The sequence below is a fragment of the Hypanus sabinus genome, chromosome 8 (genome assembly GCF_030144855.1).
Source record: "Hypanus sabinus isolate sHypSab1 chromosome 8, sHypSab1.hap1, whole genome shotgun sequence".
Classification (NCBI taxonomy): domain Eukaryota; kingdom Metazoa; phylum Chordata; class Chondrichthyes; order Myliobatiformes; family Dasyatidae; genus Hypanus; species Hypanus sabinus.
The window spans coordinates 103,248,433-103,268,443 of NC_082713.1; positions in this window are offsets into that span (position 1 = coordinate 103,248,433).

The following is a 20,011-nucleotide window of genomic DNA, read 5'->3' on the forward strand; positions in this document are numbered from 1 at the left end:
CAGAGGAGATTGACCAGGATGCTGCCTGGATTAGAGAGGGTGCAGAGGAGATTGACCAGAATGCTGCCTGGATCAGAGAGGGTGCAGAGGAGATTGACTAGGATGCTGTCTGGATTAGAGAGGGTGCAGAGGAGATTGACTAGGATGCTGTCTGGATTAGAGAGGGTGCAGAGGAGATTGACTAGGATGCTGTCTGGATTAGAGAGGGTGCAGGGGAGATTCACCAGGATGCTGCCTGGATCAGAGAGGGTGCAGAGGAGATTGACCAGGATGCTGCCTGGATTAGAGAGGGTGCAGGGGAGATTGACCAGAATGCTGCCTGGATTAGAGAGGGTGCAGGGGAGATTTAACAGGATGCTGTCTGGATTAGGGAGGGCGCAGAGGAGACTGACTAGGATGCTGCCTGGATTAGAGAGGGTGCAGAGGAGATTGACCAGGGTGCTGCCTGGATTAGAGAGGGTGCAGGGGAGATTGACCAGAATGCTGCCTGGATCAGAGAGGGTGCAGGGGAGATTGACCAGGATGCTGCCTGGATTAGAGAGGGTGCAGGGGAGATTGACCAGGATGCTGCCTGGATCAGAGAGGGTGCAGAGGAGATTGACCAGGATGCTGCCTGGATTAGAGAAGGTGCAGGGGAGATTGACCAGAATGCTGCCTGGATCAGAGAGGGTGCAGGGGAGATTGACCAGGATGCTGCCTGGATCAGAGAGGGTGCAGAGGAGATTGACCAGGATGCTGCCTGGATTAGAGAGGGTGCAGGGGAGATTGACCAGAATGCTGCCTGGATCAGAGAGGGTGCAGGGGAGATTGACCAGAATGCTGCCTGGATCAGAGAGGGTGCAGGGGAGATTGACCAGGATGCTGCCTGGATTAGAGAGGGTGCAGGGGAGATTGACCAGAATGCTGCCTGGATCAGAGAGGGTGCCTAATGAGGATAGGCTGGCAAGCTTTTCTCTTTGGGGATGAGAAGGGTGAGAGGTGCTTGATGTACCTGTCCACAGGAGAAAGGGAAGAAGGAGGAGAACCAGAGGGAGGTGATGGGCAGCTGGTGAGTGGGAAAGGCTGAGAGGGTAATCAGAGTGGGGCATACGTACAAGCTTGAGTTATCTCCTTCTGCTTCTTACTGTGTTCCATTTTAATAATCAAAACATGAAAAAGAGATCTAAAATATGTCTGGGCTACAAGCCATTTCTTCTTTTCTCAGGCTCCACCAACAGTTGGTGTTCCCTATTCAAAGCAGAAATCCATTGCCTATCATACTACTGAAACAAAGAGACAGGGCCCCCATCAGAGCAGCTGTTACATGGAATTTCTGCAGCAGTCTCCTGGCATCCCAGCATAGCTTTGGTGGGACGGCAAGAAAGATACTAGGCATGTGGGGAAATCCTGTCACTTCCATGGGAGGTGCCTTCCCAGACCTGCTGGTCACTCTTTGTCAGGGCTTTACTGATCTTAGCAATTCTGCAGCTAGACTTGGCACAGGCACACGGACAGGATTCACTTCAGTGAAAAGTAACACCAACAAAGAACCTCTGTAAGTGTCAGGTAATTTACATTTTATGACTGATTATTAACATAAACATAAGGCGATTTAAAATATTTGATCCGTTACTTTTTAAATTTAACATTATTTAAAAACTTAGGTTTGTAGTTACCAAGAGTATTACCAGTAAGACCAGGCAGCATGTTTTAGCCCAACATGACTTGCTCTTTGTGGTACTTTTATCAATTTCTTTAATATACAATTTAGATTTAGATTTATATATTTATTTATCAATCATATGTACATGAAAACATTGAACTATATCAGTTGCATTAAAAACCAACACAATCTGAGGATGTGCTGAGGCAGCCTGCAAGTGACCCCAGGACTTACTGATCTCTGGGCTTTGACCCCAGGGCTCACTGATCTCTGGGCTTTGACCCCAGGGCTCACTGATCTCTGGGCTTTGACCCCAGGGCTCACCGATCTCTGGGCTTTGACCCCAGGGCTCACTGATCTCTGGGCTTTGACCCCAGGGCTCACCGATCTCTGGGCTTTGACCCCAGGACTTACTGATCTCTGGGCTTTGACCCTAGGGCTCACTGATCTCTGGGCTTTGACCCCAGGGCTCACTGATCACTGGGCTTTGACCCCAGGACTTACCGATCTCTGGGCTTTGACCCCAGGACTCACCGATCTCTGGGCTTTGACCCCAGGGCTCACCGATCTCTGGGCTTTGACCCCAGGACTTACCGATCTCTGGGCTTTGACCCCAGGGCTCACCGATCTCTGGGCTTTGACCCCAGGGCTCACCGATCTCTGGGCTTTGACCCCAGGGCTCACCGATCTCTGGGCTTTGACCCCAGGGCTCACCGATCTCTGGGCTTTGACCCCAGGGCTCACCGATCTCTGGGCTTTGACCCCAGGACTTACTGATCTCTGGGCTTTGACCCCAGGGCTCACTGATCTCTGGGCTTTGACCCCAGGGCTCACTGATCACTGGGCTTTGACCCCAGGGCTCACTGATCTCTGGGCTTTGACCCCAGGGCTCACCAATCTCTGGGCTTTGACCCCAGGACTTACCGATCTCTGGGCTTTGACCCCAGGGCTCACCGATCTCTGGGCTTTGACCCCAGGGCTCACCGATCTCTGGGCTTTGACCCCAGGGCTCACCGATCTCTGGGCTTTGACCCCAGGGCTCACCGATCTCTGGGCTTTGACCCCAGGACTTACCGATCTCTGGGCTTTGACCCCAGGGCTCACTGATCTCTGGGCTTTGACCCCACGGCTCACCGATCTCTGGGCTTTGACCCCAGGGCTCACCAATCTCTGGGCTTTGACCCCAGGACTTACCGATCTCTGGGCTTTGACCCCAGGGCTCACCGATCTCTGGGCTTTGACCCCAGGGCTCACCGATCTCTGGGCTTTGACCCCAGGGCTCACCGATCTCTGGGCTTTGACCCCAGGGCTCACCGATCTCTGGGCTTTGACCCCAGGACTTACCGATCTCTGGGCTTTGACCCCAGGGCTCACTGATCTCTGGGCTTTGACCCCAGGGCTCACTGATCACTGGGCTTTGACCCCAGGGCTCACCGATCTCTGGGCTTTGACCCCAGGGCTCACCAATCTCTGGGCTTTGACCCCAGGACTTACTGATCTCTGGGCTTTGACCCCAGGGCTCACCGATCTCTGGGCTTTGACCCCAGGGCTCACCGATCTCTGGGCTTTGACCCCAGGGCTCACCGATCTCTGGGCTTTGACCCCAGGGCTCACCGATCTCTGGGCTTTGACCCCAGGACTTACTGATCTCTGGGCTTTGACCCCAGGGCTCACTGATCTCTGGGCTTTGACCCCAGGGCTCACTGATCTCTGGGCTTTGACCCCAGGGCTCACCGATCTCTGGGCTTTGACCCCAGGGCTCACCGATCTCTGGGCTTTGACCCCAGGACTTACCGATCTCTGGGCTTTGACCCCAGGGCTCACTGATCTCTGGGCTTTGACCCCAGGGCTCACCGATCTCTGGGCTTTGACCCCAGGGCTCACCGATCTCTGGGCTTTGACCCCAGGATTCACCGATCATGGGCTTTGACCCCAGGATTCACCGATCATGGGCCTTTAGTCACAGGGCTCACTGAACGTGGGCCTCCAACCCAAGTCTTGCCAACCACAGGAATCACCAGTCCTCATTCTTGAGGTGTCACAGATCTCAGACCTGTGACTTCACGTTCCCCTTAAATATTTTACCTTCCACTCTTAACTTATGATCTCAGGCTCTAGTCTTACTGAACCTGAAGAGAAAAAGCCTGTATCTATTTACCCTTTCTTTACCCCTCATAATTTTGTGTATCTCTGTAAGATCTTTCTTCATTTTTCCTTCACTCCAGCGAATAAAGTCCTAATTTTTTCAGCCTTTCCCTGCAACTTAGATTTACAATGAGGCAGCATCCTCATAAATTTTCTCTTCAGCTTTTCAAGCATGTTAGTATCTTTCCTGCTGGCAGACAACCCGAACTGCACACAATGCTCTAAGTTAAGCATCAGAAACATCTTTACAACTGCAACATAGTGACAACACCTGCACTCAGTGCCCTGACTTACAAAGGCAATATCCCAGGAGCTTTCTTTGTGCTGGTATCTAACTGTGACTAAAAGAATTATGGATCTGTATTCCCAAATTCCTTTTTTCTACCCCACTGCTCAGTGCCCTATCCATTCACTGAGCAAGTCCTATCGCGGATGGTCTTCCCAAAGTGCAACTCCTCACACTTGTCTGCATTAAATTCTATCAGCTATTGGTCCAATCAAGACCAATATCTTTAGTATACATTATCCTAGTTAAAAACTGCCAATACACATCAGATCAGTGAAAAAAACAGACAATCCTAAATTCTTTATTCACTTTTTTTTATCCTAAATGGTCCCTTATGATTGAGAATTATCTCCTTTCACCAGTTCATGTGATATCTGAGGAGGATATTAAGCCACTGTAGGAACCACAGACTCTTCCGCAGATGAGGTAGGAGATTCCTGACTGGACAGTGGGAATGTAGTCTGTAAGATAATGCATTCCTTTAGTTTCTGTGTGTTCCTGGTGCAATTCCATCACTTTACACACTCATGCAATTTTATTTTTAATTGTTTTACAGCTGGGCGGACCAATCATTGCCCTGAACAGGAATTATTTTCCACTGCCTGAAAACTGTGCAGCACTTTTAAATGTCTTTTTTGGAATATGCAAACTATGAATATTAACTAGACAGTAACGATGTTCAGCAGCCAGAGATTTATTAACAAAGATCTACCAACTTCCATTCTGTGTTTATTGTTGCAATTTGTAACAGTGTTGTAACTTGAAACACTGACAATGTAAATATGTTGAAGCTCTAGAATGCTTCAAAGTAGAGGTTATAGTATGTTTATTATTTAGAACATTTATGGATTATATTTATTAACACATAATTAATTACAGGGTATTTAATAATTACATTAACATAGAAACATAGAAATTTACAGCATGTTACAGGCACTTTGGCCCAAAGTGTTGTGCCGACCATGTGACCTATTCTAGCAGCAGCCTAGAATTTCCCTACTGCATAGCCCACATAGATCTCAAAATTATATTAACAATATATAAAAGCAAACTCCAGCTGTGCAGCAACAAAGACTACATGCATGGAAGAATTTCAGTAACTGCGTGGCCACACACCCGCATAGCTTAGATGAAACAGTGTACTCATGGATCCTGAAGTTATCCAGCTGAGGTATATTTTTAAATGCATTTCACATGTTTAACCAAAATAATTTATGTGTCATGCATTTGGGAGAAAGAATTCCACATAGCACGTAGCACAGATCTACTTTCTCATTTTCACATGAAAAAAAATGAACTTTGTTTATTTCTGGCTGTCTATTGACAAACCTAGTGTCAATATTGGTATAGTGATGTATCTGTGCTTGTCTTATATGTCCCTGTTGATATAGTGATGCATATATGCCTGTTCTATATGTCCCTGTTGATACAGTGATGTATATGTACCTGTTCTATATGGCAAGGTTGCCATATTAATGAGTTTAGGAAATGTACATTGAAATCCCTTGTGTTTAGTGTTTGCCATGTGTTAAATCCCCATTGGAAAGATTGAGTGTTCATCTATAATCTCCAGTATTCCAGTGGGGATGTGTCTGTGTTTCCTGACAATCCAATGGGATTTTGTAGACTGACCTACAAAGTAAGATTTTAAAATCTTACTTTGTAAACAAAGACTCCTTACAAACCTTCAGCTATGTTCCTATTTTCCCAAAGTGTAAAAAAAGCTCATCAAAGTTTTTACCATTCGGTACAATGCAAACAAAATGCTGGAAGAACTCATCAGATCCGGCATCATCCAGGGAAATGAATAAGCAGTCCACATTTCAGGCAGAGACCCTTCTTCAGCACTGGAAAGGAAAGGAGCAGATGCTTGAATAAGTAGATTGGGGGAACGGGGAGGGGAAGGTGGACAAGTTGAAAGGTGACAGGTGAAGCCAGGTGGGTAGGGGAGGGTTGATGAAGTAAAGAGGGAGGTGATCAGTGGAAAAGGTCAAGAGCTAGTGAAGAGGGAATTTGATAGGAGAGGTGAATAGATCATGAGAGAAAGGGCAGAAGTAGGTGGCCAAGGGGAAGGTAAGAGGCAGGTGAGAAGAAGAGGTAAGCAGCCAAAGTGGGGACTTGAAGAAGAGGGAAGGGGGAGGGTGAAAATTACTGGAAGTTGGAGAAATGAGTGTTCATGCCATCAGGCTGGAGGCTACCAGATAAAATGTGAGATGTTGATCCTCAACACTGAGAATGGCCTCATCATAGCAGAAGAGGCCATGGACCAACGTATCGGAATTGGAATGAGGATCACAATTAAAATGGTTAGCCACCAAGGAGATCGGCTTTTGGCGTATGGAGCGGAGGTGCTCAGCAAAGTGGTCCTCCTGCCTAAGAACGGGTCTCACCGATGTAGAGGAGGCCCCATCAGGAGCACTGGATACAATAGATGATCCCAAAAGATTCACAGGTGAAGTGTTACCTCGCTTAAATTAACATTCAGCTTTATTTTATTTAATATAATCATTCCCTGTCCTCTGGACCCCAAATCACAAATAGTTTGATAAGTTTCCAAAGAGCCTGCATCTAATATATTACAGCAACTGTCAGTAGATAATAACCAGCCCAGCCATTATAACATAAAAATCAATTTTTAAAAAACTTTTCTTTCAATAAATTGAAAATAGAGATAAAGTAGCAAATTGCCATGATTTAACACCTGATAACTTTCCAATATTTTCATCCTGCCCTGAGTGGAGTTATTATAAAAAGATATACAATTTTTAATAACTAATACATCCCACACATTTTCTGCAAGAAAACAGCATGAAGGATCTATCTGGTGCATGATATTATCACTTCCTTTGTAATTTATTTTGTGCTAAAGCAACTCTGCTAGTACCTGTGTTGTATGTTTTAATAAGAGCTTAATTGCATAGATAGGGATATGCACCTGCACTTGCATCATTAATTAGATGGCAGCAATCCATGTTTCAAAATAGTTGAAGCAAGTAAGCCACGGCTGGATTAAAATTTATACTGATAGATTGTTCTTTGAGCACTTTCATGCATTCTCTACCAGATACCAGCTACTTAATTACTGTCTTTCTATGTAATTAAGCATGTTGAAAATTTGCATAATACTCAAAATAGATTTCAGAACTTTGCAACTTTCAGTGTAACAAATAGATTTTTGACTATAAGTCACAATCGATATCGAGTTCTGTTTGTGGTTTCTTGGCTCAGAGGCAGAGGGGTACAATCACGGGTCAGTGAGTGGAGAGTGGGCCATTAACGATCTGCTTCCTGGCCAGTTTGCCTCTGACTTAGGCAGCCCTGCATTCAAAGGTGAGTTGGAGGTCAGATTTTGGCAAAAAATTCCCACTCCACCTCCATGGTAGGGAACTGATCTTCAGCAGAGAAGGGCGTTTCAAATCTGCCCCTTCACCAGGATTTACCACCTCTAATTGTATCAGTTTAAGTTTTGAAGATCAGCTATGTCAATACTAGACAGTATCTATGGTTTAACAACATTTCATCTTTCATATCCCTTGAAACGTTTCTGACATTCAGACACCTTTCACAGCTGGAGAAGCTAGTAGTGTGTCTCTGCAAACAATTAAATCTTTCAAGGATTTTGAGGGAAACTCGTGCCTTCTAGAGTTCCTTGTTCAATCTCCTGTCACTGAGACAGATCCACCTCATCCCTCTCAGGTAAATATGACCATAACTGCAACCGTGAGCATCAGGTCTGCAAAGGCAGGGTCTACATCTGTATTTATTACATGTGAAACACTGGTTCCGTCAGCTACGTAAATCTAGGGAAGACAATCTCCCCCCAAACATGTGAGATTGAGTGCGAGCCCCCCCAAACCCCCTGTTTGTGTGGATGCTGTGTGATTTGTTACCCCGTTACAAACAAATACCATGAAATAACAGACAATACACCAACCACATACAAGTAAATGATTTAACTTTTTAATTCTTAATTTGACTAAAGGGTTAGTAAAGAAAAGGGCCCATTTTGATGAAACAGCCTAACGTGCTCAAGCTGGAGCTCACGGTTTCCCCGTCGTCAGATCGTGGCCACGCTCGGGGTCGAGTCCTACGACCTCTTCTCTCAGGCGTCTTCTCCCTTCATCTCCCGCCGCACATAAGACCCAGTTCACGCACACAACACGAAAGCACACTCCGGCCACTGGATGGCTCACATTCCCAAGCATCCATTATCTCTAACCATGGCCCAAACACTGCTTCTACACAAAGACTGTTAGGTCAGCAGTGATACCTTTCCCAGGGTGTTACACATCCTAGTGCTTTTTTGGAGATAAGCACAAGAAAGTCTGAAGATGCTGGAAACCCAGAGTAACACATACAAATTGTTTGAGGAATTTATCAGGTTAGGCAGTATCTATGGAAAGGAGAAAACAATTAACGTTTAAGTCGGTTAAGTCGAGACGCTTTCTCAGCTCAAAATGTTGACTCTATTGCTCTCCATAGATGCTGCCTGACCTGATGAGTTTCTCCAGCATTTTAAGTGTGTTACACTGTTTCAATGAACTACAAGCAACTTTGTGGCATGCTGATATCATTGGTGTAAGGCACAGGTAGGCAGTTACTGAGCAATTGGCTTTGTGCAGAATTTCGACTCCATTTTGCTGTTTAACGCGTCCATTAATCACCAATTAAAGCAGCTAGGAAGATTGAGACATCGCGGCAAATGCGGAAGGCAAGTGAGAGTTTAGTGCCAACTGCCACTGCTGGAGGAGGAATCTGTGAGCGGCCTATCAGCGTTTGGCTCATTGTGGCAGACAGGTAGGCCTCTGTGCTCATGTGGTGTCTCTCTCTTTCCCGGTTGGACAGGAATGTTTCCATGGTTCTGTATTTACGGATAGGATTATTGTGTTTACGGACTGTGGACTTTTTCACACTTATCCTTTTTATGTTCCGCATTTTACGCCTGTTCCTTTCCATTGGGTTTGGGACCCAATGTCCCATTTTTTTGGGGGGGAGGGTTTGGGGTAGTGTTTTTGACCCATTTTGTTGTGGAGGGAGCGGGGCTTTGGGTCTCGATGTTTTGTTGAAGGTGGGGAGAGGGTTTGGGGCTTGATGTCCCATTTTTTGTGGGGGGGGAGGGGATTTAAGTCTCGATGTTCCATTTTGCTGTGGTGGGGGAGGGGGCTTGGAGGTCAACGTTCCATTTTGTTGTGGGGGAAGGAATTTGGGGCTCGATTTTCTTGTCCCGTTTTGTTGTGGAGGGAGGAGATTTGGGGCTCAATGTCCTTGTCCCATTTTGGGCTGGGGGAGGGGCTTGGTGATGGTCCAATGCAATTATTTTTGTGTGGGGGGTGGCGGTTTGATATTCCTCTCTGAATGACTCTCATGTTCTTTCTTTGTTTCATGGCTATCTGGAGAAGACACATCTCGGAGTTGTATATGGATACACACTTTGATAATAAATGAACCTTTGAAATTTGCATGATCTATTAAAACCCCTCACAAGATTACTATAATAATAGCTATACTGCAGTTGGTAGCACTCGTCTCCATCTGAACAAGAAGATTCCGAGTTCAGCTCCAACATGAGGAGACAATCCAAATGTTTCTCACAGTGCAGTGCTGAGGAACATTTACACTATTAATCAGTCTGAATTCACTATCCTTTCTTTCAAATAGATGTAAAAGATCTGAGAAGAAGCCAGTGTAGTTTCTTCTGGTGATCTGATTAATATTCACTTCCCTCACAATATTACCTAAGCACATTATTTGGTTGTTATCACATATATTTGTGGGACCTTTTACTGAAGCTGAATTAACTGACGTCTTTCCTATAGTAGCCATAATTTAACACAGGACTTTTTTGGGTTTTAATTCCTTCAGGATTTTATGAAAGATGTTAAGTGAAAATTACTCTTACTTTTAATGTGATTCAATGCCACTTTCTGGAAAAGTAAGAGGAAATTAGGTGATACTGTATTGATGACTTCGTGGACTTGTGAAAGAAGCAAATTCATCAAGTTTAATCTCTTGATCGTTCTTCCCTTTGTCATTTGACAATTATTGCAGAATCTAACGTTGCTTTGGAAATCAGTGCTCCTGAAGGCAAATTTATGCCTTGAAGTCTCTTTTAAAGATTAGAGGCAAAATAATTTGCATTTCCCTTTCTGTTGTAACTAACGTTTTTTTTGTTCTTTCTTCTCTCTGATAATAATTCCCATGTAAGAGCACAATATTATCTACAAAATAACTTCCTGTACTTCCTTCTATTTTTGAAAAAAAATGTTCGCAATCATGTTCTAACGTGAGCCCTTTACTCCCAGGTACTTCAGTTAGAATTATACTACTCAGAATATTGAAGGAATAACATACACTGATTCTGCTTGTTAGGCAAACTGATACAGAGGTGGCAGTGTTCCATAGATATCTTGGGTAGAGTCCATGTTAGATGATAGCAGATGTATACTGGAAGGAAATGATTCACTTTCTATCGTAACCATCTATATTTTGTACATTTTCGGTGCCTGTAAACTGATCATCATTCAAAAAAAAAACAGATGTATTGCTGAACTATTCCATGAATTTAACACTTCTGGTGAGAAAGCTGGTCTTCCGTCAATCTTTCATTAAGATCTTTGTCTGCAGTCAAGAGTTTTGTTCAGGCGCAACCTTCCAGATTTCAGAGATCTGACTTCTCAGTACATTGGGAGCTCAACCCAAACTAGCAATTAATGAATCTTCCCTCTTCCTCATCCTTTTCATCTTCCTCCTTGTTTTTCTTTTTTCTTCTTCTTTCTTCTTCTTCTTCTTCTTTACTTCTTCTTCATTTTCTTCTTCCTCCTGGGTGAGGTGCTTGACATTGCTGAGGGCTCTGTGAATGCACCACTTCTGGTATATGCCCTGAATTGGGGGTGGGGGTGCAGAGAGACCCCAGTGATTCCTCAACAGTTCTCATAATCTTAAGGTCTTGTGATTAGGTACCTTGCCATTCGCAGGCGGTGATACAACTGGTCAGGACTCTCTCGACGGTGGTCTGGTAGAATGCGGTTAGAATGGCGGTGGGGAGCCTTGCCCATGCCATTCTCCTCAGGAAGTGGAGCTGCTGTTCTTTCTTGATTGACCGGGTGAGATCATACAAATGTATGCTCCAAGAAACCTGGTTCTCTGACTCTCTCCACCGAGGAGCCACTTATGTTCAGTAAGGAGTGGTCAGCATGCTCCTTCTCAATTCCAAAATCATCTCTTTCGTCTTGTCCATTTTGACACCCAAGTTGTGATGTTCGCAACAATCAGCAAGCCGCTTTACTTCTGTGTATGCTAGTTCTCTGTATTCCGCTGATGAGGTCAGCTTCTTGTGTCATCAGTGATATGATCAGAGATGGATCTAGCAGTACGGTCATCAGTGTGAACAGCAGTGGATTGTGCACGCAGGTCTGGTGGGGGGGGTGACAGTGTGCTGATGCTCGATGTGAATGATAGTGGATTGTGCACGCAGGTTTGGGGGGGTGACAGTGTGCTGATGCTCGATGTGAACGATAGTGGATTGTGCACGCAGGTCTGGGGGGGCGACAGTGTACTGATGCTCGATGTGAACGATAGTGGATTGTGCACGCAGGTCTGGGGGGGCGACAGTGTACTGATGCTCGATGTGAACGATAGTGGATTGTGCACGCAGGTCTGGTGGGGGGGGTGACAGTGTGCTGATGCTCGATGTGAATGATAGTGGATTGTGCACGCAGGTTTGGGGGGGTGACAGTGTACTGATGCTCGATGTGAACGATAGTGGATTGTGCACGCAGGTTTGGGGGGGTGACGGTGTACTGATGCTCGGTGTGAACGATAATGGATTGTGCACGCAGGTCTGGGGGGGCGACAGTGTACTGATGCTCGATGTGAACGATAGTGGATTGTGCACGCAGGTTTGGGGGGGTGACGATGTACTGATGCTCGGTGTGAACGATAGTGGATTGTGCACGCAGGTCTGGGGGGGTGACGGTGTACTGATGCTCGATGTGAACGATAGTGGATTGTGCACGCAGGTTTGGTGGGGGGGGTGACAGTGTGCTGATGCTCGATGTGAACGATAGTGGATTGTGCACGCAGGTCTGGTGGGGGGGTGACGATGTACTGATGCTCGGTGTGAACGATAGTGGATTGTGCACGCAGGTCTGGGGGGGTGACGGTGTACTGATGCTCGGTGTGAACGATAGTGGATTGTGCACGCAGGTTTGGGGGGGTGACGGTGTACTGATGCTCGGTGTGAACGATAGTGGATTCTGCACGCAGGTTTGGGGGGGCGACAGTGTACTGATGCTCGGTGTGAACGATAGTGGATTGTGCACGCAGGTCTGGGGGGGTGACGGTGTACTGATGCTCGGTGTGAACGATAGTGGATTGTGCACGCAGGTTTGGGGGGGTGACGGTGTACTGATGCTCGGTGTGAACGATAGTGGATTGTGCACGCAGGTCTGGGGGGATGACGGTGTACTGATGCTCGGTGTGAACGATAGTGGATTGTGCACGCAGGTCTGGGGGGGTGACGGTGTACTGATGCTCGGTGTGAACGATAGTGGATTGTGCACGCAGGTCTGGGGGGGTGACGATGTACTGATGCTCGATGTGAACGATAGTGGATTGTGCACGCAGGTTTGGGGGGGTGACGATGTACTGATGCTCGGTGTGAACGATAGTGGATTGTGCACGCAGGTCTGGGGGGGTGACGGTGTACTGATGCTCGGTGTGAACGATAGTGGATTGTGCACGCAGGTTTGGGGGGGCGACAGTGTACTGATGCTCGGTGTGAACGATAGTGGATTGTGCACGCAGGTCTGGGGGGGTGACGGTGTACTGATGCTCGGTGTGAACGATAGTGGATTGTGCACGCAGGTTTGGGGGGGTGACGATGTACTGATGCTCGGTGTGAACGATAGTGGATTGTGCACGCAGGTCTGGGGGGGTGACGGTGTACTGATGCTCGGTGTGAACGATAGTGGATTGTGCACGCAGGTTTGGGGGGGTGACGATGTACTGATGCTCGGTGTGAACGATAGTGGATTGTGCACGCAGGTCTGGGGGGGTGACGGTGTACTGATGCTCGGTGTGAACGATAGTGGATTGTGCACGCAGGTCTGGTGGGGGGGGTGACGGTGTACTGATGCTCGGTGTGAACGATAGTGGATTGTGCACGCAGGTCTGGGGGGGCGACAGTGTACTGATGCTCGATGTGAACGATAGTGGATTGTGCACGCAGGTCTGGGGGGGTGACGGTGTACTGATGCTCGGTGTGAACGATAGTGGATTGTGCACGCAGGTTTGGGGGGGTGACGGTGTACTGATGCTCGGTGTGAACGATACTGGATTGTGCACGCAGGTTTGGGGGGGTGACGGTGTACTGATGCTCGGTGTGAACGATAGTGGATTGTGCACGCAGGTCTGGGGGGGTGACGGTGTACTGATGCTCGGTGTGAAGGATAGTGGATTGTGCACGCAGGTCTGGGGGGGTGACGGTGTACTGATGCTCGGTGTGAACGATAGTGGATTGTGCACGCAGGTCTGGGGGGGTGACGGTGTACTGATGCTCGGTGTGAACGATAGTGGATTGTGCACGCAGGTCTGGGGGGGTGACGGTGTACTGATGCTCGGTGTGAAGGATAGTGGATTGTGCACGCAGGTCTGGGGGGGTGACGGTGTACTGATGCTCGGTGTGAACGATAGTGGATTGTGCACGCAGGTCTGGGGGGGTGACGGTGTACTGATGCTCGGTGTGAACGATAGTGGATTGTGCACGCAGGTCTGGGGGGGTGACGGTGTACTGATGCTCGGTGTGAACGATAGTGGATTGTGCACGCAGGTTTGGGGGGGTGACGGTGTACTGATGCTCGGTGTGAACGATAGTGGATTGTGCACGCAGGTCTGGGGGGGTGACGGTGTACTGATGCTCGGTGTGAAGGATAGTGGATTGTGCACGCAGGTCTGGGGGGGTGACGGTGTACTGATGCTCGGTGTGAACGATAGTGGATTGTGCACGCAGGTCTGGGGGGGTGACGGTGTACTGATGCTCGGTGTGAACGATAGTGGATTGTGCACGCAGGTTTGGGGGGGTGACGGTGTACTGATGCTCGGTGTGAACGATAGTGGATTCTGCACGCAGGTTTGGGGGGGCGACAGTGTACTGATGCTCGGTGTGAACGATAGTGGATTGTGCACGCAGGTCTGGGGGGGTGACGGTGTACTGATGCTCGGTGTGAACGATAGTGGATTGTGCACGCAGGTTTGGGGGGGTGACGGTGTACTGATGCTCGGTGTGAACGATAGTGGATTGTGCACGCAGGTCTGGGGGGATGACGGTGTACTGATGCTCGGTGTGAACGATAGTGGATTGTGCACGCAGGTCTGGGTGGTGACGGTGTACTGATGCTCGGTGTGAACGATAGTGGATTGTGCACGCAGGTCTGGGGGGGTGACGGTGTACTGATGCTCGATGTGAACGATAGTGGATTGTGCACGCAGGTTTGGGGGGGTGACGATGTACTGATGCTCGGTGTGAACGATAGTGGATTGTGCACGCAGGTCTGGGGGGGTGACGGTGTACTGATGCTCGGTGTGAACGATAGTGGATTGTGCACGCAGGTTTGGGGGGGCGACAGTGTACTGATGCTCGGTGTGAACGATAGTGGATTGTGCACGCAGGTCTGGGGGGGTGACGGTGTACTGATGCTCGGTGTGAACGATAGTGGATTGTGCACGCAGGTTTGGGGGGGTGACGATGTACTGATGCTCGGTGTGAACGATAGTGGATTGTGCACGCAGGTCTGGGGGGGTGACGGTGTACTGATGCTCGGTGTGAACGATAGTGGATTGTGCACGCAGGTTTGGGGGGGTGACGATGTACTGATGCTCGGTGTGAACGATAGTGGATTGTGCACGCAGGTCTGGGGGGGTGACGGTGTACTGATGCTCGGTGTGAACGATAGTGGATTGTGCACGCAGGTCTGGTGGGGGGGGTGACGGTGTACTGATGCTCGGTGTGAACGATAGTGGATTGTGCACGCAGGTCTGGGGGGGCGACAGTGTACTGATGCTCGATGTGAACGATAGTGGATTGTGCACGCAGGTCTGGGGGGGTGACGGTGTACTGATGCTCGGTGTGAACGATAGTGGATTGTGCACGCAGGTTTGGGGGTTGACGGTGTACTGATGCTCGGTGTGAACGATAGTGGATTGTGCACGCAGGTCTGGGGGGGTGACGGTGTACTGATGCTCGGTGTGAAGGATAGTGGATTGTGCACGCAGGTCTGGGGGGGTGACGGTGTACTGATGCTCGGTGTGAACGATAGTGGATTGTGCACGCAGGTCTGGGGGGGTGACGGTGTACTGATGCTCGGTGTGAACGATAGTGGATTGTGCACGCAGGTCTGGGGGGGTGACGGTGTACTGATGCTCGGTGTGAAGGATAGTGGATTGTGCACGCAGGTCTGGGGGGGTGACGGTGTACTGATGCTCGGTGTGAACGATAGTGGATTGTGCACGCAGGTCTGGGGGGGTGACGGTGTACTGATGCTCGGTGTGAACGATAGTGGATTGTGCACGCAGGTCTGGGGGGGTGACGGTGTACTGATGCTCGGTGTGAATGATAGTGGATTGTGCACGCAGGTCTGGGGGGGTGACGGTGTACTGATGCTCGATGTGAACGATAGTGGATTGTGCACGCAGGTCTGGTGGGGGGGGTGACAGTGTGCTGATGCTCGATGTGAATGATAGTGGATTGTGCACGCAGGTTTGGGGGGGTGACAGTGTACTGATGCTCGATGTGAACGATAGTGGATTGTGCACGCAGGTTTGGGGGGGTGACGGTGTACTGATGCTCGGTGTGAACGATAATGGATTGTGCACGCAGGTCTGGGGGGGCGACAGTGTACTGATGCTCGATGTGAACGATAGTGGATTGTGCACGCAGGTTTGGGGGTGTGACGATGTACTGATGCTCGGTGTGAACGATAGTGGATTGTGCACGCAGGTCTGGGGGGGTGACGGTGTACTGATGCTCGATGTGAACGATAGTGGATTGTGCACGCAGGTTTGGTGGGGGGGGTGACAGTGTGCTGATGCTCGATGTGAACGATAGTGGATTGTGCACGCAGGTCTGGTGGGGGGTGACGATGTACTGATGCTCGGTGTGAACGATAGTGGATTGTGCACGCAGGTCTGGGGGGGTGACGGTGTACTGATGCTCGGTGTGAACGATAGTGGATTGTGCACGCAGGTTTGGGGGGGTGACGGTGTACTGATGCTCGGTGTGAACGATAGTGGATTCTGCACGCAGGTTTGGGGGGGCGACAGTGTACTGATGCTCGGTGTGAACGATAGTGGATTGTGCACGCAGGTCTGGGGGGGTGACGGTGTACTGATGCTCGGTGTGAACGATAGTGGATTGTGCACGCAGGTTTGGGGGGGTGACGGTGTACTGATGCTCGGTGTGAACGATAGTGGATTGTGCACGCAGGTCTGGGGGGATGACGGTGTACTGATGCTCGGTGTGAACGATAGTGGATTGTGCACGCAGGTCTGGGGGGGTGACGGTGTACTGATGCTCGGTGTGAACGATAGTGGATTGTGCACGCAGGTCTGGGGGGGTGACGGTGTACTGATGCTCGATGTGAACGATAGTGGATTGTGCACGCAGGTTTGGGGGGGTGACGATGTACTGATGCTCGGTGTGAACGATAGTGGATTGTGCACGCAGGTCTGGGGGGGTGACGGTGTACTGATGCTCGGTGTGAACGATAGTGGATTGTGCACGCAGGTTTGGGGGGGCGACAGTGTACTGATGCTCGGTGTGAACGATAGTGGATTGTGCACGCAGGTCTGGGGGGGTGACGGTGTACTGATGCTCGGTGTGAACGATAGTGGATTGTGCACGCAGGTTTGGGGGGGTGACGATGTACTGATGCTCGGTGTGAACGATAGTGGATTGTGCACGCAGGTCTGGGGGGGTGACGGTGTACTGATGCTCGGTGTGAACGATAGTGGATTGTGCACGCAGGTTTGGGGGGGTGACGATGTACTGATGCTCGGTGTGAACGATAGTGGATTGTGCACGCAGGTCTGGGGGGGTGACGGTGTACTGATGCTCGGTGTGAACGATAGTGGATTGTGCACGCAGGTCTGGTGGGGGGGGTGACGGTGTACTGATGCTCGGTGTGAACGATAGTGGATTGTGCACGCAGGTCTGGGGGGGCGACAGTGTACTGATGCTCGATGTGAACGATAGTGGATTGTGCACGCAGGTCTGGGGGGGTGACGGTGTACTGATGCTCGGTGTGAACGATAGTGGATTGTGCACGCAGGTTTGGGGGGGTGACGGTGTACTGATGCTCGGTGTGAACGATAGTGGATTGTGCACGCAGGTTTGCGGGGGTGACGGTGTACTGATGCTCGGTGTGAACGATAGTGGATTGTGCACGCAGGTCTGGGGGGGTGACGGTGTACTGATGCTCGGTGTGAAGGATAGTGGATTGTGCACGCAGGTCTGGGGGGGTGACGGTGTACTGATGCTCGGTGTGAACGATAGTGGATTGTGCACGCAGGTCTGGGGGGGTGACGGTGTACTGATGCTCGGTGTGAACGATAGTGGATTGTGCACGCAGGTCTGGGGGGGTGACGGTGTACTGATGCTCGGTGTGAAGGATAGTGGATTGTGCACGCAGGTCTGGGGGGGTGACGGTGTACTGATGCTCGGTGTGAACGATAGTGGATTGTGCACGCAGGTTTGGGGGGGTGACGGTGTACTGATGCTCGGTGTGAACGATAGTGGATTGTGCACGCAGGTTTGGGGGGGTGACGGTGTACTGATGCTCGGTGTGAACGATAGTGGATTGTGCACGCAGGTCTGGGGGGGTGACGGTGTACTGATGCTCGGTGTGAAGGATAGTGGATTGTGCACGCAGGTCTGGGGGGGTGACGGTGTACTGATGCTCGGTGTGAACGATAGTGGATTGTGCACGCAGGTCTGGGGGGGTGACGGTGTACTGATGCTCGGTGTGAACGATAGTGGATTTTGCACGCAGGTCTGGGGGGGTGACGGTGTACTGATGCTCGGTGTGAAGGATAGTGGATTGTGCACGCAGGTCTGGGGGGGTGACGGTGTACTGATGCTCGGTGTGAACGATAGTGGATTGTGCACGCAGGTCTGGGGGGGTGACGGTGTACTGATGCTCGGTGTGAACGATAGTGGATTGTGCACGCAGGTCTGGCGGGGTGACGGTGTACTGATGCTCGGTGTGAATGATAGTGGATTGTGCACGCAGGTCTGGGGGGGTGACGGTGTACTGATGCTCGGTGTGAACGATAGTGGATTGTGCACGCAGGTCTGGGTGGGTGACGGTGTACTGATGCTCGGTGTGAATGATAGTGGATTGTGCACGCAGGTCTGGGGGGGTGACGGTGTACTGATGCTCGGTGTGAACGATAGTGGATTGTGCACGCAGGTCTGGGGGGGTGACGGTGTACTGATGCTCGGTGTGAACGATAGTGGATTGTGCACGCAGGTCTTGGGGGGGTGACGGTGTACTGATATTTAGTGTGATGGGAATAGAGATGCTGCTGTGAACACAGCTTTTTGAGGTCTCTTCGTCAAGAGGTCAAAGTTGCAGAGGAAGGTGTTGAGACCCAAGAAGGACATTTTACCCACAGATGATCGCATTGAACACCAAACTGATCGTATTGAAAACCTTCTTTGCCTTTATTTCCTCCACCTTTTCTTCCACTTCTTTTTCTTTTTCTTCTCCTCCCTCTTCCTCTTCTTTTCTTCTTCTCCTGCTTCCTCTTTTTTTCTCCTCCTTTTCTCAAATCCCTTCTTCTTTCTCATCTTCATCTTCATCACCCTTATATTTCTTTCTCATCTATTTCTTCTCCTTTTTCCTCCTCTTCCACTTCTTCTTCTCCTTTCTCCTCTTTTTATTTTTATTCTTCCCCCTCTTTATTCTTCTTCCTGCTCACCTTCTTTCTCCTCTTCCCCTCCTTTTTGCTTCTTCAGCACCTCCTTTTTTTCTGCTTCTCGGTGAGGTGGTGCCCTCCCTCTGCCACCTGTACCCTGCACCATCCTGAACTTTCCTTTTAATATTTGCCCAGTTTTAGGCAAGAGATTCCCTGTAATTGGTGGTGATATTGCTTTAAGAACATTTTCAACATACCTTGGACTTTTCCAAGGTCATGGGTTAAGAGTGAAACGTAAAAAATTTAATGGGTATGTAAGGAGAAACTTCTTCGCTCAAAGGACTGCGAGAGTGCGCAACGAGTTGTCAGCGCAAGCAGTGCATGTGATCTCGATTTCAACGTTTAAGAGAAGTTTGGATAGGTACATGGATAGTATGGAGGGCTATGGTCCTGGTGCAGGTCAATAGGAGTAGGCAGTTTAAATGGTTTGGCATAGACTAGATGGGCTGAAGGGCCTGTTTCTGTGCTGTACTTTTCTAAGAATCTATACTGGATATCTTGAATAATACGCGGAGATTGCTGGTTTATTTCAGTAAGTCAGGCAACATCTATGGAGGGGAATAAATGGTCAGGATGTTGGGCCGAGACTCTTTATCAGGACAGAGAATCTCAGAAGCTCATCGAAGTGTATTAGCTGAAAATCTGAGATAAACAGTCCACCCTAAACGGCACGCTATGGATTGCTTCTTCACTAGAGTGGAAACGTCTGTAAACATTTGCCAAGCTCGGCGATCAGCCAAACAGCCAACTCAAGCTCCCAATATTCCACAATATTTCAAACAGACGACGTGTTATGGATAAGACAGAGGAAGGACAAGGCAAGAGACAAAATGTTAATTAGATAATTGTCATTCCAGGAAAGGACACATGCACACTCACACACACCCACACAGTGCACAGCACACAGTATTCAGTACACAGTGCACAGTATATAGAATACTGGTGTGCACACTCACGCAATACAC